Source organism: Pseudophryne corroboree, chromosome 4 (assembly GCF_028390025.1).
Source record: "Pseudophryne corroboree isolate aPseCor3 chromosome 4, aPseCor3.hap2, whole genome shotgun sequence".
Classification (NCBI taxonomy): domain Eukaryota; kingdom Metazoa; phylum Chordata; class Amphibia; order Anura; family Myobatrachidae; genus Pseudophryne; species Pseudophryne corroboree.
In genome coordinates this window covers 632810426-632835302 of record NC_086447.1, presented here as the reverse complement: position 1 = coordinate 632835302, position 24877 = coordinate 632810426, and the positions used below count along the sequence as shown (strand labels likewise).

The 24877-nt window shown below is 35.8% G+C and overlaps 12 non-coding genes across 12 annotated transcripts; all 12 read right to left on the bottom strand.

The window, feature by feature from the left end:
- Nucleotides 1–649: 649 nt before the first annotated feature.
- Nucleotides 650–742, bottom strand: TRNAI-UAU (transfer RNA isoleucine (anticodon UAU)). Its single transcript is given in 2 exon segments — nucleotides 650–685; nucleotides 705–742. It is a non-coding gene; the product is annotated as a tRNA-Ile (tRNA).
- Nucleotides 743–2451: 1709 nt separating this feature from the next.
- TRNAI-UAU (transfer RNA isoleucine (anticodon UAU)) lies at nucleotides 2452–2544 on the bottom strand. The gene is given in 2 exon segments: nucleotides 2452–2487; nucleotides 2507–2544. It is a non-coding gene; the product is annotated as a tRNA-Ile (tRNA).
- A 1709-nt stretch (nucleotides 2545–4253) lies between these two features.
- Nucleotides 4254–4346, bottom strand: TRNAI-UAU (transfer RNA isoleucine (anticodon UAU)). The gene is given in 2 exon segments: nucleotides 4254–4289; nucleotides 4309–4346. It is a non-coding gene; the product is annotated as a tRNA-Ile (tRNA).
- Nucleotides 4347–6959: 2613 nt separating this feature from the next.
- On the bottom strand, nucleotides 6960–7052 carry TRNAI-UAU (transfer RNA isoleucine (anticodon UAU)). The gene is given in 2 exon segments: nucleotides 6960–6995; nucleotides 7015–7052. It is a non-coding gene; the product is annotated as a tRNA-Ile (tRNA).
- Nucleotides 7053–7863: 811 nt separating this feature from the next.
- On the bottom strand, nucleotides 7864–7956 carry TRNAI-UAU (transfer RNA isoleucine (anticodon UAU)). The gene is given in 2 exon segments: nucleotides 7864–7899; nucleotides 7919–7956. It is a non-coding gene; the product is annotated as a tRNA-Ile (tRNA).
- Nucleotides 7957–15079: 7123 nt separating this feature from the next.
- Nucleotides 15080–15172, bottom strand: TRNAI-UAU (transfer RNA isoleucine (anticodon UAU)). Its single transcript is given in 2 exon segments — nucleotides 15080–15115; nucleotides 15135–15172. It is a non-coding gene; the product is annotated as a tRNA-Ile (tRNA).
- Nucleotides 15173–15983: 811 nt separating this feature from the next.
- TRNAI-UAU (transfer RNA isoleucine (anticodon UAU)) lies at nucleotides 15984–16076 on the bottom strand. Its single transcript is given in 2 exon segments — nucleotides 15984–16019; nucleotides 16039–16076. It is a non-coding gene; the product is annotated as a tRNA-Ile (tRNA).
- A 2607-nt stretch (nucleotides 16077–18683) lies between these two features.
- On the bottom strand, nucleotides 18684–18776 carry TRNAI-UAU (transfer RNA isoleucine (anticodon UAU)). Its single transcript is given in 2 exon segments — nucleotides 18684–18719; nucleotides 18739–18776. It is a non-coding gene; the product is annotated as a tRNA-Ile (tRNA).
- An 819-nt stretch (nucleotides 18777–19595) lies between these two features.
- TRNAI-UAU (transfer RNA isoleucine (anticodon UAU)) lies at nucleotides 19596–19688 on the bottom strand. Its single transcript is given in 2 exon segments — nucleotides 19596–19631; nucleotides 19651–19688. It is a non-coding gene; the product is annotated as a tRNA-Ile (tRNA).
- An 812-nt stretch (nucleotides 19689–20500) lies between these two features.
- TRNAI-UAU (transfer RNA isoleucine (anticodon UAU)) lies at nucleotides 20501–20593 on the bottom strand. Its single transcript is given in 2 exon segments — nucleotides 20501–20536; nucleotides 20556–20593. It is a non-coding gene; the product is annotated as a tRNA-Ile (tRNA).
- Nucleotides 20594–23212: 2619 nt separating this feature from the next.
- TRNAI-UAU (transfer RNA isoleucine (anticodon UAU)) lies at nucleotides 23213–23305 on the bottom strand. Its single transcript is given in 2 exon segments — nucleotides 23213–23248; nucleotides 23268–23305. It is a non-coding gene; the product is annotated as a tRNA-Ile (tRNA).
- An 811-nt stretch (nucleotides 23306–24116) lies between these two features.
- Nucleotides 24117–24209, bottom strand: TRNAI-UAU (transfer RNA isoleucine (anticodon UAU)). Its single transcript is given in 2 exon segments — nucleotides 24117–24152; nucleotides 24172–24209. It is a non-coding gene; the product is annotated as a tRNA-Ile (tRNA).
- Between the last annotated feature and the right edge of the window lie 668 nt (nucleotides 24210–24877).

The following is a 24877-nucleotide window of genomic DNA, read 5'->3' as shown; positions in this document are numbered from 1 at the left end:
AAAGGTTTAAAAAACAACAACAACAATGTTATCATAATTAATGTCATATTTTAGCTTCTGTGGTCATTTTTTACAAGCTAAACACTGCAAGACTGTTTTGCAGTAGAAGCAAGGATAAAATATCAACTCTAGTGATGAGACACTTGCTGTAATGACTTCCAACTCAGACGGGACTTAAACCCACAACCACTGGCTTAGGAGAACAGTGCCTTACCCATTATGCCAGTGGTGCTTACTGATGTTCTTATTTAAGACTGTTAGGTTTTTAATAGTCAATTATTTATTTTTGAGGAAAAAGTGAAGCTGTTTACTGTGTTCTTTGCATTACCAAGTCCAGCAAGAAATGTGCTGGTACTATCCAGAGCTGTCAGTATGGATTTTCATGCTATATTGCAGAAAATCAATTTGATGCAACTGCTTTACCAACAGTATGTTAATCTTTTCCATTGCTGTTTTGTTGGCTGACTGAAGGAATATATGCAGTGCATTTGAACCAAAGCAGATGTGTGCTGACAACTTAAATGCACAATCATGTTTGTGTTTTTTCTTTCTTTCTTCCATCCTTTGTAATATCATATTAAATATTAAGGTAGCAGTTTATAATCAATGACTAATGACATAAGAAAAGGAAAAAAACAGTATACAAAGATGCTCCAGGTGAGGCTTGAACTCACAACCTCGGCATTGCTCAACAGATACTGTCTTATAAGTACCGCGCGCTGACCAATTGCGCCACTGGAGCACTTTGCAGTAGTAATTGGTTATGCTAGATGTGGATTTTATTCAATACAATCAGTACAGTCATAAGAATTGAAAAAGAAAATCATTTTTGGTGATGAATGATGAGCAACAAAGGAACATGCATGCCAGATGGCACTTGAATAAGCTGTCCACGGTGATAAAAAAGGTTTAAAAAACAACAACAACAATGTTATCATAATTAATGTCATATTTTAGCTTCTGTGGTCATTTTTTACAAGCTAAACACTGCAAGACTGTTTTACAGTTGAAGCAAGGATAAAATATCAACTCTAGTGATGAGACACTTGCTGTAATTACTTCCACCCCATATGGGACTTGGACCCCCTGGCTTAGGAGGGCAGTTACTTATCCATTATGCCAGTGGTGCTTACTGATGTTCTTATTTAAGACTGTTAGGTTTTTAATAGTCAATTATTTATTTTTGAGAAAAAAGTGAAGCTGTTTACTGTGTTCTTTGCATTACCAAGTCCAGCAAGAAATGTGCTGGTACTATCCAGAGCTGTCAGTATGGATTATCATGCTATATTGCAGAAAATCAATTTGATGCAACTGCTTTACCAACAGTATGTTAATCTTTTCCATTGCTGTTTTGTTGGCTGACTGAAGGAAGATATGCAGTGCATTTGAACCAAAGCAGATGTGTGCTGACAACTTAAATGCACAATCATGTTTGTGTTTTTTATTTCTTTCTTCCATCCTTTGTAATATCATATTAAATATTAAGGTAGCAGTTTATAATCAATGACTAATGACATAAGAAAAGGAAAAAAAACAGTATACAAAGATGCTCTAGGTGAGGCTAGAACTCACAACCTCAACATTGCTCAATAGATACTGTCTTATAAGTACCGCGCGCTGACCAATTGCGCCACTGGAGCACTTTGCAGCAGTAATTGGTTATGCTAGATGTGGATTTTATTCAATACAATCAGTACAGTCATAAGAATTGAAAAAGAAAATCATTTTTGGTGATGAATGATGAGCAACAAAGGAACATGCATGCCAGATGGCACTTGAATAAGCTGTCCACGGTGATAGAAAAGGTTTAAAAAACAACAACAACAATGTTATCATAATTAATGTCATATTTTAGCTTCTGTGGTCATTTTTTACAAGCTAAACACTGCAAGACTGTTTTACAGTAGAAGCAAGGATAAAATATCAACTCTAGTGATGAGACACTTGCTGTAATGACTTCCAACTCAGACGGGACTTAAACCCACAACCACTGGCTTAGGAGAACAGTGCCTTACCCATTATGCCAGTGGTGCTTACTGATGTTCTTATTTAAGACTGTTAGGTTTTTAATAGTCAATTATTTATTTTTGAGGAAAAAGTGAAGCTGTTTACTGTGTTCTTTGCATTACCAAGTCCAGCAAGAAATGTGCTGGTACTATCCAGAGCTGTCAGTATGGATTATCATGCTATATTGCAGAAAATCAATTTGATGCAACTGCTTTACCAACAGTATGTTAATCTTTTCCATTGCTGTTTTGTTGGCTGACTGAAGGAAGATATGCAGTGCATTTGAACCAAAGCAGATGTGTGCTGACAACTTAAATGCACAATCATGTTTGTGTTTTTTCTTTCTTTCTTCCATCCTTTGTAATATCATATTAAATATTAAGGTAGCAGTTTATAATCAATGACTAATGACATAAGAAAAGGAAAAGAAACAGTATCCAAAGATGCTCCAGGTGAGGCTTGAACTCACAACCTCGGCATTGCTCAACAGATACTGTCTTATAAGTACCGCGCGCTGACCATTTGCGCCACTGGAGCACTTTGCAGCATTGATTGGTTATGCTAGATGTCGATTTTATTCAATACAATCAGTGCAGTCATAAGAATTGAAAAAGAAAATCATTTTTGGTGATGAATGATGAGCAACAAAGGAACATGCATGCCAGATGGCACTTGAATAAGCTGTCCACGGTGATAAAAAAGGTTTAAAAAACAACAACAACAATGTTATCATAATTAATGTCATATTTTAGCTTCTGTGGTCATTTTTTACAAGCTAAACACTGCAAGACTGTTTTACAGTTGAAGCAAGGATAAAATATCAACTCTAGTGATGAGACACTTGCTGTAATTACTTCCACCCCATATGGGACTTGGACCCCCTGGCTTAGGAGGGCAGTGACTTATCCATTATGCCAGTGGTGCTTACTGATGTTCTTATTTAAGACTGTTTGGTTTTTAATAGTCAATTATTTATTTTTGAGGAAAAAGTGAAGCTGTTTACTGTGTTCTTTGCATTACCAAGTCCAGCAAGAAATGTGCTGGTACTATCCAGAGCTGTCAGTATGGATTATCATGCTATATTGCAGAAAATCAATTTGATGCAACTGCATTACCAACAGTATGTTAATCTTTTCCATTGCTGTTTTGTTGGCTGACTGAAGGAAGATATGCAGTGCATTTGAACCAAAGCAGATGTGTGCTGACAACTTAAATGCACAATCATGTTTGTGTTTTTTCTTTCTTTCTTCCATCCTTTGTAATATCATATTAAATATTAAGGTAGCAGTTTATAATCAATGACTAATGACATAAGAAAAGGAAAAGAAACAGTATACAAAGATGCTCCAGGTGAGGCTTGAACTCACAACCTCGCCATTGCTCAACAGATACTGTCTTATAAGTACCGCGCGCTGACCATTTGCGCCACTGGAGCACTTTGCAGCATTGGTTGGTTATGCTAGATGTGGATTTTATTCAATACAATCAGTGCAGTCATAAGAATTGAAAAAGAAAATCATTTTTGGTGATGAATGATGAGCAACAAAGGAACATGCATGCCAGATGGCACTTGAATAAGCTGTCCACGGTGATAAAAAAGGTTTAAAAAACAACAACAACAATGTTATCATAATTAATGTCATATTTTAGCTTCTGTGGTCATTTTTTACAAGCTAAACACTGCAAGACTGTTTTACAGTTGAAGCAAGGATAAAAAATCAACTCTAGTGATGAGACACTTGCTGTAATGATTTCCAACTCAGACAGGACTTAAACCCACAACCACTGGCTTAGGAGAACAGTGCCTTACCCATTATGCCAGTGGTGCTTACTTATGTTCTTATTTAAGACTGTTAGGTTTTTAATAGTCAATTATTTATTTTTGAGGAAAAAGTGAAGCTGTTTACTGTGTTCTTTGCATTACCAAGTCCAGCAAGAAATGTGCTGGTACTATCCAGAGCTGTCAGTATGGATTATCATGCTACATTGCAGAAAATCAATTTGATGCAACTGCTTTACCAACAGTATGTTAATCTTTTCCATTGCTGTTTTGTTGGCTGACTGAAGGAAGATATGCAGTGCATTTGTACCAAAGCAGATGTGTGCTGACAACTTAAATGCACAATCATGTTTGTGTTTTTTCTTTCTGTCTTCCATCCTTTGTAATATCATATTAAATATTAAGGTAGCAGTTTATAATCAATGACTAATGACATAAGAAAAGGAAAAATAACAGTATACAAAGATGCTCCAGGTGAGGTTTGAACTCACAACCTCGGCATTGCTCAACAGATACTGTTTTATAAGTACCGTGCGCTGACCAATTGCGCCACTGGAGCACTTTGCAGTAGTAATTGGTTATGCTAGATGTGGATTTTATTCAATACAATCAGTACAGTCATAAGAATTGAAAAAGAAAATCATTTTTGGTGATGAATGATGAGCAACAAAGGAACATGCATGCCAGATGGCACTTGAATAAGCTGTCCACGGTGATAGAAAAGGTTTAAAAAACAACAACAACAATGTTATCATAATTAATGTCATATTTTAGCTTCTGTGGTCATTTTTTACAAGCTAAACACTGCAAGACTGTTTTACAGTAGAAGCAAGGATAAAATATCAACTCTAGTGATGAGACACTTGCTGTAATGACTTCCAACTCAGACGGGACTTAAACCCACAACCACTGGCTAAGGAGAACAGTGCCTTACCCATTATGCCAGTGGTGCTTACTGATGTTCTTATTTAAGACTGTTAGGTTTTTAATAGTCAATTATTTATTTTTGAGGAAAAAGTGAAGCTGTTTACTGTGTTCTTTGCATTACCAAGTCCAGCAAGAAATGTGCTGGTACTATCCAGAGCTGTCAGTATGGATTATCATGCTATATTGCAGAAAATCAATTTGATGCAACTGCTTTACCAACAGTATGTTAATCTTTTCCATTGCTGTTTTGTTGGCTGACTGAAGGAAGATATGCAGTGCATTTGTACCAAAGCAGATGTGTGCTGACAACTTAAATGCACAATCATGTTTGTGTTTTTTCTTTCTTTCTTCCATCCTTTGTAATATCATATTAAATATTAAGGTAGCAGTTTATAATCAATGACTAATGACATAAGAAAAGGAAAAAAAAACAGTATACAAAGATGCTCCAGGTGAGACTTGAACTCACAACCTCGGCATTGCTCAATAGATACTGTCTTATAAATACCACGCACTGACCAATTGCGCCACTGGAGCACTTTGCAGCATTGATTGGTTATGCTAGATGTGGATTTTATTCAATACAATCAGTACAGTCATAAGAATTGAAAAAGAAAATAATTTTTGGTGATGAATGATGAGCAACAAAGGAACATGCATGCCAGATGGCACTTGAATAAGCTGTCCACGGTGATAGAAAAGGTTTTAAAAACAACAACAACAATGTTATCATAATTAATGTCATATTTTAGCTTCTGTGGTCATTTTTTACAAGCTAAACACTGCAAGACTGTTTTACAGTTGAAGCAAGGATAAAATATCAACTCTAGTGATGAGACACTTGCTGTAATTACTTCCACCCCATATGGGACTTGGACCCCCTGGCTTAGGAGGGCAGTGACTTATCCATTATGCCAGTGGTGCTTACTGATGTTCTTATTTAAGACTGTTTGGTTTTTAATAGTCAATTATTTATTTTTTAGAAAAAAGTGAAGCTGTTTACTGTGTTCTTTGCATTACCAAGTCCAGCAAGAAATGTGCTGGTACTATCCAGAGCTGTCAGTATGGATTATCATGCTATATTGCAGAAAATCAATTTGATGCAACTGCTTTACCAACAGTATGTTAATCTTTTCCATTGCTGTTTTGTTGGCTGACTGAAGGAAGATATGCAGTGCATTTGAACCAAAGCAGATGTGTGCTGACAACTTAAATGCACAATCATGTTTGTGTTTTTTCTTTCTTTCTTCCATCCTTTGCAATATCATATTAAATATTAAGGTAGCAGTTTATAATCAATGACTAATGACATAAGAAAAGGAAAAAAACAGTATACAAAGATGCTCCGGGTGAAGCTTGAACTCACAACCTCGGCATTGCTCAACAGATACTGTCTTATAAGTACCGCACGCTGACCAATTGCTCCACTGGAGCACTTTGCAGTAGTAATTGGTTATGCTAGATGTGGATTTTATTCAATACAATCAGTACAGTCATAAGAATTGAAAAAGAAAATCATTTTTGGTGATGAATGATGAGCAACAAAGGAACATGCATGCCAGATGGCACTTGAATAAGCTGTCCACGGTGATAAAAAAGGTTTAAAAAACAACAACAACAATGTTATCATAATTAATGTCATATTTTAGCTTCTGTGGTCATTTTTTACAAGCTAAACACTGCAAGACTGTTTTACAGTTGAAGCAAGGATAAAAAATCAACTCTAGTGATGAGACACTTGCTGTAATGATTTCCAACTCAGACGGGACTTAAACCCACAACCACTGGCTTAGGAGAACAGTGCCTTACCCATTATGCCAGTGGTGCTTACTTATGTTCTTATTTAAGACTGTTAGGTTTTTAATAGTCAATTATTTATTTTTGAGGAAAAAGTGAAGCTGTTTACTGTGTTCTTTGCATTACCAAGTCCAGCAAGAAATGTGCTGGTACTATCCAGAGCTGTCAGTATGGATTATCATGCTACATTGCAGAAAATCAATTTGATGCAACTGCTTTACCAACAGTATGTTAATCTTTTCCATTGCTGTTTTGTTGGCTGACTGAAGGAAGATATGCAGTGCATTTGTACCAAAGCAGATGTGTGCTGACAACTTAAATGCACAATCATGTTTGTGTTTTTTCTTTCTTTCTTCCATCCTTTGTAATATCATATTAAATATTAAGGTAGCAGTTTATAATCAATGACTAATGACATAAGAAAAGGAAAAATAACAGTATACAAAGATGCTCCAGGTGAGGTTTGAACTCACAACCTCGGCATTGCTCAACAGATACTGTTTTATAAGTACCGTGCGCTGACCAATTGCACCACTGGAGCACTTTGCAGTAGTAATTGGTTATGCTAGATGTGGATTTTATTCAATACAATCAGTACAGTCATAAGAATTGAAAAAGAAAATCATTTTTGGTGATGAATGATGAGCAACAAAGGAACATGCATGCCAGATGGCACTTGAATATGCTGTCCACGGTGATAGAAAAGGTTTAAAAAACAACAACAACAATGTTATCATAATTAATGTCATATTTTAGCTTCTGTGGTCATTTTTTACAAGCTAAACACTGCAAGACTGTTTTACAGTAGAAGCAAGGATAAAATATCAACTCTAGTGATGAGACACTTGCTGTAATGACTTCCAACTCAGACGGGACTTAAACCCACAACCACTGGCTTAGGAGAACAGTGCCTTACCCATTATGCCAGTGGTGCTTACTGATGTTCTTATTTAAGACTGTTAGGTTTTTAATAGTCAATTATTTATTTTTGAGGAAAAAGTGAAGCTGTTTACTGTGTTCTTTGCATTACCAAGTCCAGCAAGAAATGTGCTGGTACTATCCAGAGCTGTCAGTATGGATTTTCATGCTATATTGCAGAAAATCAATTTGATGCAACTGCTTTACCAACAGTATGTTAATCTTTTCCATTGCTGTTTTGTTGGCTGACTGAAGGAAGATATGCAGTGCATTTGAACCAAAGCAGATGTGTGCTGACAACTTAAATGCACAATCATGTTTGTGTTTTTTCTTTCTTTCTTCCATCCTTTGTAATATCATATTAAATATTAAGGTAGCAGTTTATAATCAATGACTAATGACATAAGAAAAGGAAAAATAACAGTATACAAAGATGCTCCAGGTGAGGTTTGAACTCACAACCTCAGCATTGCTCAACAGATACTGTTTTATAAGTACCGTGCGCTGACCAATTGCGCCACTGGAGCACTTTGCAGTAGTAATTGGTTATGCTAGATGTGGATTTTATTCAATACAATCAGTACAGTCATAAGAATTGAAAAAGAAAATCATTTTTGGTGATGAATGATGAGCAACAAAGGAACATGCATGCCAGATGGCACTTGAATAAGCTGTCCACGGTGATAAAAAAGGTTTAAAAAACAACAACAACAATGTTATCATAATTAATGTCATATTTTAGCTTCTGTGGTCATTTTTTACAAGCTAAACACTGCAAGACTGTTTTACAGTTGAAGCAAGGATAAAATATCAACTCTAGTGATGAGACACTTGCTGTAATTACTTCCACCCCATATGGGACTTGGACCCCCTGGCTTAGGAGGGCAGTGACTTATCCATTATGCCAGTGGTGCTTACTGATGTTCTTATTTAAGACTGTTTGGTTTTTAATAGTCAATTATTTATTTTTGAGGAAAAAGTGAAGCTGTTTACTGTGTTCTTTGCATTACCAAGTCCAGCAAGAAATGTGCTGGTACTATCCAGAGCTGTCAGTATGGATTATCATGCTATATTGCAGAAAATCAATTTGATGCAACTGCTTTACCAACAGTATGTTAATCTTTTCCATTGCTGTTTTGTTGGCTGACTGAAGGAAGATATGCAGTGCATTTGAACCAAAGCAGATGTGTGCTGACAACTTAAATGCACAATCATGTTTGTGTTTTTTCTTTCTTTCTTCCATCCTTTGTAATATCATATTAAATATTAAGGTAGCAGTTTATAATCAATGACTAATGACATAAGAAAAGAAAAAAAACAGTATACAAAGATGCTCCAGGTGAGGCTTAAACTCACAACCTTGGCATTGCTCAACAGATACTGTCTTATAAGTACCGCGCGCTGACCAATTGCGCCACTGGAGCACTTTGCAGCATTGTTTGGTTATGCTAGATGTGGATTTTATTCAATACAATCAGTGCAGTCATAAGAATTGAAAAAGAAAATCATTTTTGGTGATGAATGATGAGCAACAAAGGAACATGCATGCCAGATGGCACTTGAATAAGCTGTCCACGGTGATAAAAAAGGTTTAAAAAACAACAACAACAATGTTATCATAATTAATGTCATATTTTAGCTTCTGTGGTCATTTTTTACAAGCTAAACACTGCAAGACTGTTTTACAGTTGAAGCAAGGATAAAATATCAACTCTAGTGATGAGACACTTGCTGTAATGACTTCCAACTCAGACGGGACTTAAACCCACAACCACTGGCTAAGGAGAACAGTGCCTTACCCATTATGCCAGTGGTGCTTACTGATGTTCTTATTTAAGACTGTTAGGTTTTTAATAGTCAATTATTTATTTTTGAGGAAAAAGTGAAGCTGTTTACTGTGTTCTTTGCATTACCAAGTCCAGCAAGAAATGTGCTGGTACTATCCAGAGCTGTCAGTATGGATTATCATGCTATATTGCAGAAAATCAATTTGATGCAACTGCTTTACCAACAGTATGTTAATCTTTTCCATTGCTGTTTTGTTGGCTGACTGAAGGAAGATATGCAGTGCATTTGTACCAAAGCAGATGTGTGCTGACAACTTAAATGCACAATCATGTTTGTGTTTTTTCTTTCTTTCTTCCATCCTTTGTAATATCATATTAAATATTAAGGTAGCAGTTTATAATCAATGACTAATGACATAAGAAAAGGAAAAAAAAACAGTATACAAAGATGCTCCAGGTGAGACTTGAACTCACAACCTCGGCATTGCTCAATAGATACTGTCTTATAAATACCACGCACTGACCAATTGCGCCACTGGAGCACTTTGCAGCATTGATTGGTTATGCTAGATGTGGATTTTATTCAATACAATCAGTACAGTCATAAGAATTGAAAAAGAAAATAATTTTTGGTGATGAATGATGAGCAACAAAGGAACATGCATGCCAGATGGCACTTGAATAAGCTGTCCACGGTGATAAAAAAGGTTTAAAAAACAACAACAACAATGTTATCATAATTAATGTCATATTTTAGCTTCTGTGGTCATTTTTTACAAGCTAAACACTGCAAGACTGTTTTACAGTTGAAGCAAGGATAAAATATCAACTCTAGTGATGAGACACTTGCTGTAATTACTTCCACCCCATATGGGACTTGGACCCCCTGGCTTAGGAGGGCAGTGACTTATCCATTATGCCAGTGGTGCTTACTGATGTTCTTATTTAAGACTGTTAGGTTTTTAATAGTCAATTATTTATTTTTGAGAAAAAAGTGAAGCTGTTTACTGTGTTCTTTGCATTACCAAGTCCAGCAAGAAATGTGCTGGTACTATCCAGAGCTGTCAGTATGGATTATCATGCTATATTGCAGAAAATCAATTTGATGCAACTGCTTTACCAACAGTATGTTAATCTTTTCCATTGCTGTTTTGTTGGCTGACTGAAGGAAGATATACAGTGCATTTGAACCAAAGCAGATGTGTGCTGACAACTTAAATGCACAATCATGTTTGTGTTTTTTCTTTCTTTATTCCATCCTTTGTAATATCATATTAAATATTAAGGTAGCAGTTTATAATCAATGACTAATGACATAAGAAAAGGAAAAAAACAGTATACAAAGATGCTCCAGGTGAGGCTTGAACTCCCAACCTCGGCATTGCTCAACAGATACTGTCTTATAAGTACCGCACGCTGACCAATTGCGCCACTGGAGCACTTTGCAGTAGTAATTGGTTATGCTAGATGTGGATTTTATTCAATACAATCAGTACAGTCATAAGAATTGAAAAAGAAAATCATTTTTGGTGATGAATGATGAGCAACAAAGGAACATGCATGCCAGATGGCACTTGAATAAGCTGTCCACGGTGATAGAAAAGGTTTAAAAAACAACAACAACAATGTTATCATAAATAATGTCATATTTTAGCTTCTGTGGTCATTTTTTACAAGCTAAACACTGCAAGACTGTTTTACAGTTGAAGCAAGGATAAAATATCAACTCTAGTGATGAGACACTTGCTGTAATGATTTCCAACTCAGACGGGACTTAAACCCACAACCACTGGCTTAGGAGAACAGTGCCTTACCCATTATGACAGTGGTGCTTACTGATATTCTTATTTAAGACTGTTAGGTTTTTAATAGTCAATTATTTATTTTTGAGGAAAAAGTGAAGCTGTTTACTGTGTTCTTTGCATTACCAAGTCCAGCAAGAAATGTGCTGGTACTATCCAGAGCTGTCAGTATGGATTTTCATGCTATATTGCAGAAAATCAATTTGATGCAACTGCTTTACCAACAGTATGTTAATCTTTTCCATTGCTGTTTTGTTGGCTGACTGAAGGAAGATATGCAGTGCATTTGAACCAAAGCAGATGTGTGCTGACAACTTAAATGCACAATCATGTTTGTGTTTTTTCTTTCTTTCTTCCATCCTTTGTAATATCATATTAAATATTAAGGTAGCAGTTTATAATCAATGACTAATGACATAAGAAAAGGAAAAATAACAGTATACAAAGATGTTCCAGGTGAGGCTTGAACTCACAACCTCAGCATTGCTCAATAGATACTGTTTTATAAGTACCACGCGCAGACCAATTGCGCCACTGGAGCACTTTGCAGCATTGATTGGTTATGCTAGATGTGGATTTTATTCAATACAATCAGTACAGTCATAAGAATTGAAAAAGAAAATCATTTTTGGTGATGAATGATGAGCAACAAAGGAACATGCATGCCAGATGGCACTTGAATAAGCTGTCCACGGTGATAAAAAAGGTTTAAAAAAACAACAACAACAATGTTATCATAATTAATGTCATATTTTAGCTTCTGTGGTCATTTTTTACAAGCTAAACACTGCAAGACTGTTTTACAGTTGAAGCAAGGATAAAATATCAACTCTAGTGATGAGACACTTGCTGTAATTACTTCCACCCCATATGGGACTTGGACCCCCTGGCTTAGGAGGGCAGTGACTTATCCATTATGCCAGTGGTGCTTACTGATGTTCTTATTTAAGACTGTTAGGTTTTTAATAGTCAATTATTTATTTTTGAGGAAAAAGTGAAGCTGTTTACTGTGTTCTTTGCATTACCAAGTCCAACAAGAAATGTGCTGGTACTATCCAGAGCTTTCAGTATGGATTATCATGCTATATTGCAGAAAATCAATTTGATGCAACTGCATTACCAACAGTATGTTAATCTTTTCCATTGCTGTTTTGTTGGCTGACTGAAGGAAGATATGCAGTGCATCTGTACCAAAGCAGATGTGTGCTGACAACTTAAATGCACAATCATGTTTGTGTTTTTTCTTTCTTTCTTCCATCCTTTGTAATATCATATTAAATATTAAGGTAGCAGTTTATAATCAATGACTAATGACATAAGAAAAGGAAAAGAAACAGTATACAAAGATGCTCCAGGTGAGACTTGAACTCACAACCTCGGCATTGCTCAACAGATACTGTCTTATAAGTACCGCGCGCTGACCATTTGCTCCACTGGAGCACTTTGCAGCATTGATTGGTTATGCTAGATGTGGATTTTATTCAATACAATCAGTGCAGTCATAAGAATTGAAAAAGAAAATCATTTTTGGTGATGAATGATGAGCAACAAAGGAACATGCATGCCAGATGGCACTTGAATAAGCTGTCCACGGTGGTAAAAAAGGTTTAAAAAACAACAACAACAATGTTATCATAATTAATGTCATATTTTAGCTTCTGTGGTCATTTTTTTACAAGCTAAACACTGCAAGACTGTTTTACAGTAGAAGCAAGGATAAAATATCAACTCTAGTGATGAGACACTTGCTGTAATGACTTCCAACTCAGACGGGACTTAAACCCACAACCACTGGCTTAGGAGAACAGTGCCTTACCCATTATGCCAGTGGTGCTTACTGATGTTCTTATTTAAGACTGTTAGGTTTTTAATAGTCAATTATTTATTTTTGAGGAAAAAGTGAAGCTGTTTACTGTGTTCTTTGCATTACCAAGTCCAACAAGAAATGTGCTGGTACTATCCAGAGCTTTCAGTATGGATTATCATGCTATATTGCAGAAAATCAATTTGATGCAACTGCTTTACCAACAGTATGTTAATCTTTTCCATTGCTGTTTTGTTGGCTGACTGAAGGAAGATATGCAGTGCATCTGTACCAAAGCAGATGTGTGCTGACAACTTAAATGCACAATCATGTTTGTGTTTTTTCTTTCTTTCTTCCATCCTTTGTAATATCATATTAAATATTAAGGTAGCAGTTTATAATCAATGACTAATGACATAAGAAAAGGGAAAAAAAAAACAGTATACAAAGATGCTCCAGGTGAGACTTGAACTCACAACCTCGGCATTGCTCAATAGATATTGTCTTATAAATACCACGCACTGACCAATTGCGCCACTGGAGCACTTTGCAGCATTGATTGGTTATGCTAGATGTGGATTTTATTCAATACAATCAGTACAGTCATAAGAATTGAAAAAGAAAATCATTTTTGGTGATGAATGATGAGCAACAAAGGAACATGCATGCCAGATGGCACTTGAATAAGCTGTCCACGGTGATAAAAAAGGTTTAAAAAACAACAACAACAATGTTATCATAATTAATGTCATATTTTAGCTTCTGTGGTCATTTTTTACAAGCTAAACACTGCAAGACTGTTTTACAGTTGAAGCAAGGATAAAATATCAACTCTAGTGATGAGACACTTGCTGTAATTACTTCCACCCCATATGGGACTTGGACCCCCTGGCTTAGGAGGGCAGTGACTTATCCATTATGCCAGTGGTGCTTACTGATGTTCTTATTTAAGACTGTTAGGTTTTTAATAGTCAATTATTTATTTTTGAGAAAAAAGTGAAGCTGTTTACTGTGTTCTTTGCATTACCAAGTCCAGCAAGAAATGTGCTGGTACTATCCAGAGCTGTCAGTATGGATTATCATGCTATATTGCAGAAAATCAATTTGATGCAACTGCATTACCAACAGTATGTTAATCTTTTCCATTGCTGTTTTGTTGGCTGACTGAAGGAAGATATGCAGTGCATTTGAACCAAAGCAGATGTGTGCTGACAACTTAAATGCACAATCATGTTTGTGTTTTTTCTTTCTTTCTTCCATCCATCCTTTGTAATATCATATTAAATATTAAGGTAGCAGTTTATAATCAATGACTAATGACATAAGAAAAGGAAAAGAAACAGTATACAAAGATGCTCCAGGTGAGGCTTGAACTCACAACCTCGCCATTGCTCAACAGATACTGTCTTATAAGTACCGCGTGCTGACCATTTGCGCCACTGGAGCACTTTGCAGCATTGATTGGTTATGCTAGATGTGGATTTTATTCAATACAATCAGTGCAGTCATAAGAATTGAAAAAGAAAATCATTTTTGGTGATGAATGATGAGCAACAAAGGAACATGCATGCCAGATGGCACTTGAATAAGCTGTCCACGGTGATAAAAAAGGTTTAAAAAACAACAACAACAATGTTATCATAATTAATGTCATATTTTAGCTTCTGTGGTCATTTTTTACAAGCTAAACACTGCAAGACTGTTTTACAGTTGAAGCAAGGATAAAAAATCAACTCTAGTGATGAGACACTTGCTGTAATGATTTCCAACTCAGACGGGACTTAAACCCACAACCACTGGCTTAGGAGAACAGTGCCTTACCCATTATGCCAGTGGTGCTTACTTATGTTCTTATTTAAGACTGTTAGGTTTTTAATAGTCAATTATTTATTTTTGAGGAAAAAGTGAAGCTGTTTACTGTGTTCTTTGCATTACCAAGTCCAGCAAGAAATGTGCTGGTACTATCCAGAGCTGTCAGTATGGATTATCATGCTACATTGCAGAAAATCAATTTGATGCAACTGCTTTACCAACAGTATGTTAATCTTTTCCATTGCTGTTTTGTTGGCTGACTGAAGGCAGATATGCAGTGCATTTGTACCAAAGCAGATGTGTGCTGACAACTTAAATGCACAATCATGTTTGTGTTTTTTCTTTCTTTCTTCCATCCTTTGTAATATCATATTAAATATTAAGGTAGCAGTTTATAATCAATGACTAATGACATAAGAAAAGGAAAAATAACAGTATACAAAGATGCTCCAGGTGAGGTTTGAACTCACAACCTCGGCATTGCTCAACATATATTGTTTTATAAGTACCGTGCGCTGACCAATTGCGCCACTGGAGCACTTTGCAGTAGTAATTGGTTATGCTAGATGTGGATTTTATTCAATACAATCAGTACAGTCATAAGAATTGAAAAAGAAAATCATTTTTGGTGATGAATGATGAGCAACAAAGGAACATGCATGCCAGATGGCACTTGAATAAGCTGTCCACGGTGATAGAAAAGGTTTAAAAAACAACAACAACAATGTTATCATAATTAATGTCATATTTTAGCTTCTGTGGTCATTTTTTACAAGCTAAACACTGCAAGACTGTTTTACAGTAGACGCAAGGATAAAATATCAACTCTAGTGATGAGACACTTGCTGTAATGACTTCCAACTCAGACGGGACTTAAACCCACAACCACTGGCTTAGGAGAACAGTGCCTTACCCATTATGCCAGTGGTGCTTACTGATGTTCTTATTTAAGACTGTTAGGTTTTTAATAGTCAATTATTTATTTTTGAGGAAAAAGTGAAGCTGTTTACTGTGTTCTTTGCATTACCAAGTCCAGCAAGAAATGTGCTGGTACTATCCAGAGCTGTCAGTATGGATTTTCATGCTATATTGCAGAAAATCAATTTGATGCAACTGCTTTACCAACAGTATGTTAATCTTTTCCATTGCTGTTTTGTTGGCTGACTGAAGGAAGATATGCAGTGCATTTGAACCAAAGCAGATGTGTGCTGACAACTTAAATGCACAATCATGTTTGTGTTTTTTCTTTCTTTCTTCCATCCTTTGTAATATCATATTAAATATTAAGGTAGCAGTTTATAATCAATGACTAATGACATAAGAAAAGGAAAAATAACAGTATACAAAGATGCTCCAGGTGAGGTTTGAACTCACAACCTCGGCATTGCTCAACAGATACTGTTTTATAAGTACCGTGCGCTGACCAATTGCGCCACTGGAGCACTTTGCAGTAGTAATTGGTTATGCTAGATGTGGATTTTATTCAATACAATCAGTACAGTCATAAGAATTGAAAAAGAAAATCATTTTTGGTGATGAATGATGAGCAACAAAGGAACATGCATGCCAGATGGCACTTGAATAAGCTGTCCACGGTGATAAAAAAGGTTTAAAAAACAACAACAACAATGTTATCATAATTAATGTCATATTTTAGCTTCTGTGGTCATTTTTTACAAGCTAAACACTGCAAGACTGTTTTACAGTTGAAGCAAGGATAAAATATCAACTCTAGTGATGAGACACTTGCTGTAATTACTTCCACCCCATATGGGACTTGGACCCCCTGGCTTAGGAGGGCAGTGACTTATCCATTATGCCAGTGGTGCTTACTGATGTTCTTATTTAAGACTGTTTGGTTTTTAATAGTCAATTATTTATTTTTGAGGAAAAAGTGAAGCTGTTTACTGTGTTCTTTGCATTACCAAGTCCAGCAAGAAATGTGCTGGTACTATCCAGAGCTGTCAGTATGGATTATCATGCTATATTGCAGAAAATCAATTTGATGCAACTGCATTACCAACAGTATGTTAATCTTTTCCATTGCTGTTTTGTTAGCTGACTGAAGGAAGATATGCAGTGCATTTGAACCAAAGCAGATGTGTGCTGACAACTTAAATGCACAATCATGTTTGTGTTTTTTCTTTCTTTCTTCCATCCTTTGTAATATCATATTAAATATTAAGGTAGCAGTTTATAATCAATGACTAATGACATAAGAAAAAAAAAAAAACAGTATACAAAGATGCTCCAGGTGATGCTTAAACTCACAACCTTGGCATTGCTCAACAGATACTGTCTTATAAGTACCGCGCGCTGACCAATTGCGCCACTGGAGCACTTTGCAGCATTGTTTGGTTATGCTAGATGTGGATTTTATTCAATACAATCAGTGCAGTCATAAGAATTGAAAAAGAAAATCATTTTTGGTGATGAATGATGAGCAACAAAGGAACATGCATGCCAGATGGCACTTGAATAAGCTGTCCACGGTGATAAAAAAGGTTTAAAAAACAACAACAACAATGTTATCATAATTAATGTCATATTTTAGCTTCTGTGGTCATTTTTTACAAGCTAAACACTGCAAGACTGTTTTACAGTTGAAGCAAGGATAAAATATCAACTCTAGTGATGAGACACTTGCTGTAATGACTTCCAACTCAGACGGGACTTAAACCCACAACCACTGGCTAAGGAGAACAGTGCCTTACCCATTATGCCAGTGGTGCTTACTGATGTTCTTATTTAAGACTGTTAGGTTTTTAATAGTCAATTATTTATTTTTGAGGAAAAAGTGAAGCTGTTTACTGTGTTCTTTGCATTACCAAGTCCAGCAAGAAATGTGCTGGTACTATCCAGAGCTGTCAGTATGGATTATCATGCTATATTGCAGAAAATCAATTTGATGCAACTGCTTTACCAACAGTATGTTAATCTTTTCCATTGCTGTTTTGTTGGCTGACTGAAGGAAGATATGCAGTGCATTTGTACCAAAGCAGATGTGTGCTGACAACTTAAATGCACAATCATGTTTGTGTTTTTTCTTTCTTTCTTCCATCCTTTGTAATATCATATTAAATATTAAGGTAGCAGTTTATAATCAATGACTAATGACATAAGAAAAGGAAAAAAAAACAGTATACAAAGATGCTCCAGGTGAGACTTGAACTCACAACCTCGGCATTGCTCAATAGATACTGTTTTATAAATACCACGCACTGACCAATTGCGCCACTGGAGCACTTTGCAGCATTGATTGGTTATGCTAGATGTGGATTTTATTCAATACAATCAGTACAGTCATAAGAATTGAAAAAGAAAATAATTTTTGGTGATGAATGATGAGCAACAAAGGAACATGCATGCCAGATGGCACTTGAATAAGCTGTCCACGGTGATAAAAAAGGTTTAAAAAACAACAACAACAATGTTATCATAATTAATGTCATATTTTAGCTTCTGTGGTCATTTTTTACAAGCTAAACACTGCAAGACTGTTTTACAGTTGAAGCAAGGATAAAATATCAACTCTAGTGATGAGACACTTGCTGTAATTACTTCCACCCCATATGGGACTTGGACCCCCTGGCTTCGGAGGGCAGTGACTTATCCATTATGCCAGTGGTGCTTACTGATGTTCTTATTTAAGACTGTTAGGTTTTTAATAGTCAATTATTTATTTTTGAGAAAAAAGTGAAGCTGTTTACTGTGTTCTTTGCATTACCAAGTCCAGCAAGAAATGTGCTGGTACTATCCAGAGCTGTCAGTATGGATTATCATGCTATATTGCAGAAAATCAATTTGATGCAACTGCTTTACCAACAGTATGTTAATCTTTTCCATTGCTGTTTTGTTGGCTGACTGAAGGAAGATATGCAGTGCATTTGTACCAAAGCAGATGTGTGCTGACAACTTAAATGCACAATCATGTTTGTGTTTTTTCTTTCTTTCTTCCATCCTTTGTAATATCATATTAAATATTAAGGTAGCAGTTTATAATCAATGACTAATGACATAAGAAAAGGAAAAATAACAGTATACAAAGATGCTCCAGGTGAGGTTTGAACTCACAACCTCGGCATTGCTCAACAGATACTGTTTTATAAGTACCGTGCGCTGACCAATTGCGCCACTGGAGCACTTTGCAGTAGTAATTGGTTATGCTAGATGTGGATTTTATTCAATACAATCAGTACAGTCATAAGAATTGAAAAAGAAAATCATTTTTGGTGATGAATGATGAGCAACAAAGGAACATGCATGCCAGATGGCATTGAATAAGCTGTCCACGGTGATAGAAAAGGTTTAAAAAACAACAACAACAACAACAATGTTATCATAATTAATGTCATATTATAGCTTCTGTGGTCATTTTTTACAAGCTAAACACTGCAAGACTGTTTTACAGTAGAAGCAAGGATAAAATATCAACTCTAGTGATGAGACACTTGCTGTAATGACTTCCAACTCAGACGGGACTTAAACCCACAACCACTGGCTTAGGAGAACAGTGCCTTACCCATTATGCCAGTGGTGCTTACTGATGTTCTTATTTAAGACTGTTAGGTTTTTAATAGTCAATTATTTATTTTTGAGGAAAAAGTGAAGCTGTTTACTGTGTTCTTTGCATTACCAAGTCCAGCAAGAAATGTGCTGGGACTATCCAGAGCTGTCAGTATGGATTATCATGCTATATTGCAGAAAATCAATTTGATGCAACTGCTTTACCAACAGTATGTTAATCTTTTCCATTGCTGTTTTGTTGGCTGACTGAAGGAAGATATGCAGTGCATTTGAACCAAAGCAGATGTGTGCTAACAACTTAAATGCACAATCATGTTTGTGTTTTTTCTTTCTTTCTTCCATCCTTTGTAATATCATATTAAATATTAAGGTAGCAGTTTATAATCAATGACTAATGACATAAGAAAAGGGGGAAAAAAAACAGTATACAAAGATGCTCCAGGTGAGGCTTGAACTCACAACCTTGGCATTGCTCAACAGATACTGTCTTATAAGTACCGCGCGCTGACCAATTGCGCCACTGGAGCACTTTGCTGCATTGGTTGGTTATGCTAGATGTGGATTTTATTCAATACAATCAGTGCAGTCATAAGAATTGAAAAAGAAAATCATTTTTGGTGATGAATGATGAGCAACAAAGGAACATGCATGCCAGATGGCACTTGAATAAGCTGTCCACAGTGATAAAAAAAGGTTTAAAAAACAACAACAACAATGTTATCATAATTAATGTCATATTTTAGCTTCTGTGGTCATTTTTTACAAGCTAAACACTGCAAGACTGTTTTACAGTTGAAGCAAGGATAAAATATCAACTCTAGTGATGAGACACTTGCTGTAATGACTTCCAACTCAGACGGGACTTAAACCCACAACCACTGGCTTAGGAGAACAGTGCCTTACCCATTATGCCAGTGGTGCTTACTTATGTTCTTATTTAAGACTGTTAGGTTTTTAATAGTCAATTATTTATTTTTGAGGAAAAAGTGAAGCTGTTTACTGTGTTCTTTGCATTACCAAGTCCAGCAAGAAATGTGCTGGTACTATCCAGAGCTGTCAGTATGGATTATCATGCTATATTGCAGAAAATCAATTTGATGCAACTGCTTTACCAACAGTATGTTAATCTTTTCCATTGCTGTTTTGTTGGCTGACTGAGGGAAGATATGCAGTGCATTTGAACCAAAGCAGTTGTGTGCTGACAACTTAAATGCACAATCATGTTTGTGTTTTTTCTTTCTTTCTTCCATCCTTTGTAATATCATATTAAATATTAAGGTAGCAGTTTATAATCAATGACTAATGACATAAGAAAAGGGAAAAAAACAGTATACAAAGATGCTCCAGGTGAGACTTGAACTCACAACCTCGGCATTGCTCAACAGATACTGTTTTATAAGTACCACGCGCTGACCAATTGCGCCACTGGAGCACTTAGCTGCATTGATTGGTTATGCTAGATGTGGATTTTATTCAATACAATCAGTACAGTCATAAGAATTGAAAAAGAAAATAATTTTTGGTGATGAATGATGAGCAACAAAGGAACATGCATGCCAGATGGCACTTGAATAAGCTGTCCACGGTGATAAAAAAGGTTTAAAAAACAACAACAACAATGTTATCATAATTAATGTCATATTTTAGCTTCTGTGGTCATTTTTTACAAGCTAAACACTGCAAGACTGTTTTACAGTTGAAGCAAGGATAAAATATCAACACTAGTGATGAGACACTTGCTGTAATGACTTCCAACTCAGACGGGACTTAAACCCACAACCACTGGCTTAGGGGAACAGTGCCTTACCCATTATGCCAGTGGTGCTTACTGATGTTCTTATTTAAAACTGTTAGGTTTTTAATAGTCAATTATTTATTTTTGAGGAAAAAGTGAAGCTGTTTACTGTGTTCTTTGCATTACCAAGTCCAGCAAGAAATGTGCTGGTACTATCCAGAGCTGTCAGTATGGATTATCATGCTATATTGCAGAAAATCAATTTGATGCAACTGCTTTACCAGCAGTATGTTAATCTTTTCCATTGCTGTTTTGTTGGCTGACTGAAGGAAGATATGCAGTGCATTTGAACCAAAGCAGATGTGTGCTGACAACTTAAATGCACAATCATGTTTGTGTTTTTTCTTTCTTTCTTCCATCCTTTGTAATATCATATTAAATATTAAGGTAGCAGTTTATAATCAATAACTAATGAAATAAGAAAAGGAAAAAAAAACAGTATACAAAGATGCACCTGGTGATGCTTAAACTCACAACCTTGGCATTGCTCAACAGATACTGTCTTATAAGTACCACGCGCTGACCAATTGCACCACTGGAGCACTTCGCAGCATTGTTTGGTTATGCTAGATGTGGATTTTATTCAATACAATCAGTGCAGTCATAAGAATTGAAAAAGAAAATCATTTTTGGTGATGAATGATGAGCAACAAAGGAACATGCATGCCAGATGGCACTTGAATAAGCTGTCCACGGTGATAAAAAAAGGTTTAAAAAACAACAACAACAATGTTATCATAATTAATGTCATATTTTAGCTTCTGTGGTCATTTTTTACAAGCTAAACACTGCAAGACTGTTTTACAGTTGAAGCAAGGATAAAATATCAACTCTAGTGATGAGACACTTGCTGTAATGACTTCCAACTCAGACGGGACTTAAACCCACAACCACTGGCTAAGGAGAACAGTGCCTTACCCATTATGCCAGTGGTGCTTACTGATTTTCTTATTTAAGACTGTTAGGTTTTTAATAGTCAATTATTTATTTTTGAGGAAAAAGTGAAGCTGTTTACTGTGTTCTTTGCATTACCAAGTCCAGCAAGAAATGTGCTGGTACTATCCAGAGCTGTCAGTATGGATTATCATGCTATATTGCAGAAAATCAATTTGATGCAACTGCTTTACCAACAGTATGTTAATCTTTTCCATTGCTGTTTTGTTGGCTGACTGAAGGAAGATATGCAGTGCATTTGTACCAAAGCAGATGTGTGCTGACAACTTAAATGCACAATCATGTTTGTGTTTTTTCTTTCTTTCTTCCATCCTTTGTAATATCATATTAAATATTAAGGTAGCAGTTTATAATCAATGACTAATGACATAAGAAAAGAAAAAAAAAACAGTATACAAAGATGCTCCATGTGAGACTTGAACTCACAACCTCGGCATTGCTCAATAGATACTGTCTTATAAATACCACGCGCTGACCAATTGCGCCACTGGAGCACTTTGCAGCTTTTGTTGGTTATGCTAGATGTGGATTTTATTCAATACAATCAGTACAGTCATAAGAATTGAAAAAGAAAATCATTTTTGGTGATGAATGATGAGCAACAAAGTAACATGCATGCCAGATGGCACTTGAATAAGCTGTCCACGGTGATAAAAAAAGGTTTAAAAAACAACAACAACAACAATGTTATCATAATTAATGTCATATTTTAGCTTCTGTGGTCATTTTTTACAAGCTTAACACTGCAAGACTGTTTTACAGTTGAAGCAAGGATAAAATATCAACTCTAGTGATGAGACACTTGCTGTAATTACTTCCACCCCATATGGGACTTGGACCCCCTGGCTTAGGAGGGCAGTGATTTATCCATTATGCCAGTGGTGCTTACTGATGTTCTTATTTAAGACTGTTAGGTTTTTAATAGTCAATTATTTATTTTTGAGAAAAAAGTGAAGCTGTTTACTGTGTTCTTTGCATTACCAAGTCCAGCAAGAAATGTGCTGGTACTATCCAGAGCTGTCAGTATGGATTATCATGCTATATAGCAGAAAATCAATTTGATGCAACTGCTTTACCAACAGTATGTTAATCTTTTCCATTGCTGTTTTGTTGGCTGACTGAAGGAAGATATGCAGTGCATTTGAACCAAAGCAGATGTGTGCTGACAACTTAAATGCACAATCATGTTTGTGTTTTTTCTTTCTTTCTTCCATCCTTTGTAATATCATATTAAATATTAAGGAAGCAGTTTATAATCAATGACTAATGACATAAGAAAAGGAAAAAAACCGTATACAAAGATGCTCCAGGTGAGGCTTGAACTCACAACCTCGGCATTGCTCAACAGATACTGTCTTATAAGTACCGCGCGCTAACCAATTGCGCCACTGGAGCACTTTGCAGCAGTAATTGGTTATGCTAGATGTGGATTTTATTCAATACAATCAGTACAGTCATAAGAATTGAAAAAGAAAATCATTTTTGGTGATGAATGATGAGCAACAAAGGAACATGCATGCCAGATTGCACTTGAATAAGCTGTCCACGGTGATAGAAAAGGTTTAAAAAACAACAACAACAATGTTATCATAATTAATGTCATATTTTAGCTTCTGTGGTCATTTTTTACAAGCTAAACACTGCAAGACTGTTTTACAGTAGAAGCAAGGATAAAATATCAACTCTAGTGATGAGACACTTGCTGTAATGACTTCCAACTCAGACGGGACTTAAACCCACAACCACTGGCTTAGGAGAACAGTGCCTTACCCATTATGCCAGTGGTGCTTACTGATGTTCTTATTTAAGACTGTTAGGTTTTTAATAGTCAATTATTTATTTTTGAGGAAAAAGTGAAGCTGTTTACTGTGTTCTTTGCATTACCAAGTCCAGCAAGAAATGTGCTGGTACTATCCAGAGCTGTCAGTATGGATTATCATGCTATATTGCAGAAAATCAATTTGATGCAACTGCATTACCAACAGTATGTTAATCTTTTCCATTGCTGTTTTGTTGGCTGACTGAAGGAAGATATGCAGTGCATTTGAACCAAAGCAGATGTGTGCTGACAACTTAAATGCACAATCATGTTTGTGTTTTTTCTTTCTTTCTTCCATCCTTTGTAATATCATATTAAATATTAAGGTAGCAGTTTATAATCAATGACTAATGACATAAGAAAAGGAAAGAAAACAGTATACAAAGATGCTCCAGGTGAGGCTTGAACTCACAACCTCGCCATTGCTCAACAGATACTGTCTTATAAGTACCGCACGCTGACCAATTGCGCCACTGAAGCACTTTGCAGCTTTGATTGGTTATGCTAGATGTGGATTTTATTCAATACAATCAGTACAGTCATAAGAATTGAAAAAGAAAATCATTTTTGGTGATGAATGATGAGCAACAAAGGAACATGCATGCCAGATGGCACTTGAATAAGCTGTCCACTGTGATAAAAAAGGTTTAAAAAACAACAACAACAACAATGTTTTCATAATTAATGTCATATTTTAGCTTCTGTGGTCATTTTTTACAAGCTAAACACTGCAAGACTGATTTTTTTTTTTTTTTTAAAGATTTATTTATTGGGAGATCACAATACATCAATAATACAGCTTTCAACATTCACAATCCAGTACAATAAAAACTCCTATAAAAAACTTGGGAAGCATGGTACTATCAAATTTCTGTATGTGATCCATTTTATCCGTTTTTAAAGAAATGAAGAAAAAAGAAAGAACAAACGTCTGGATAGTGTAGTTATTGGAAAAAGAAATAAACATAAAAGAAGCAGAGAGTAAGAAAAAAGAGAGTTAGAGGACAGAAGGAGAACAGAGGGTAAGGAAGAAGGAATGAGGGGGGGAGGGCTGGACCCTTGCCAAAAAGGAATAAAGAATCATACAATCCAGTATATTAATTAAAAAAAAAAAAAAAAACCCAAGAGGATAAATATTAAATAGCAAA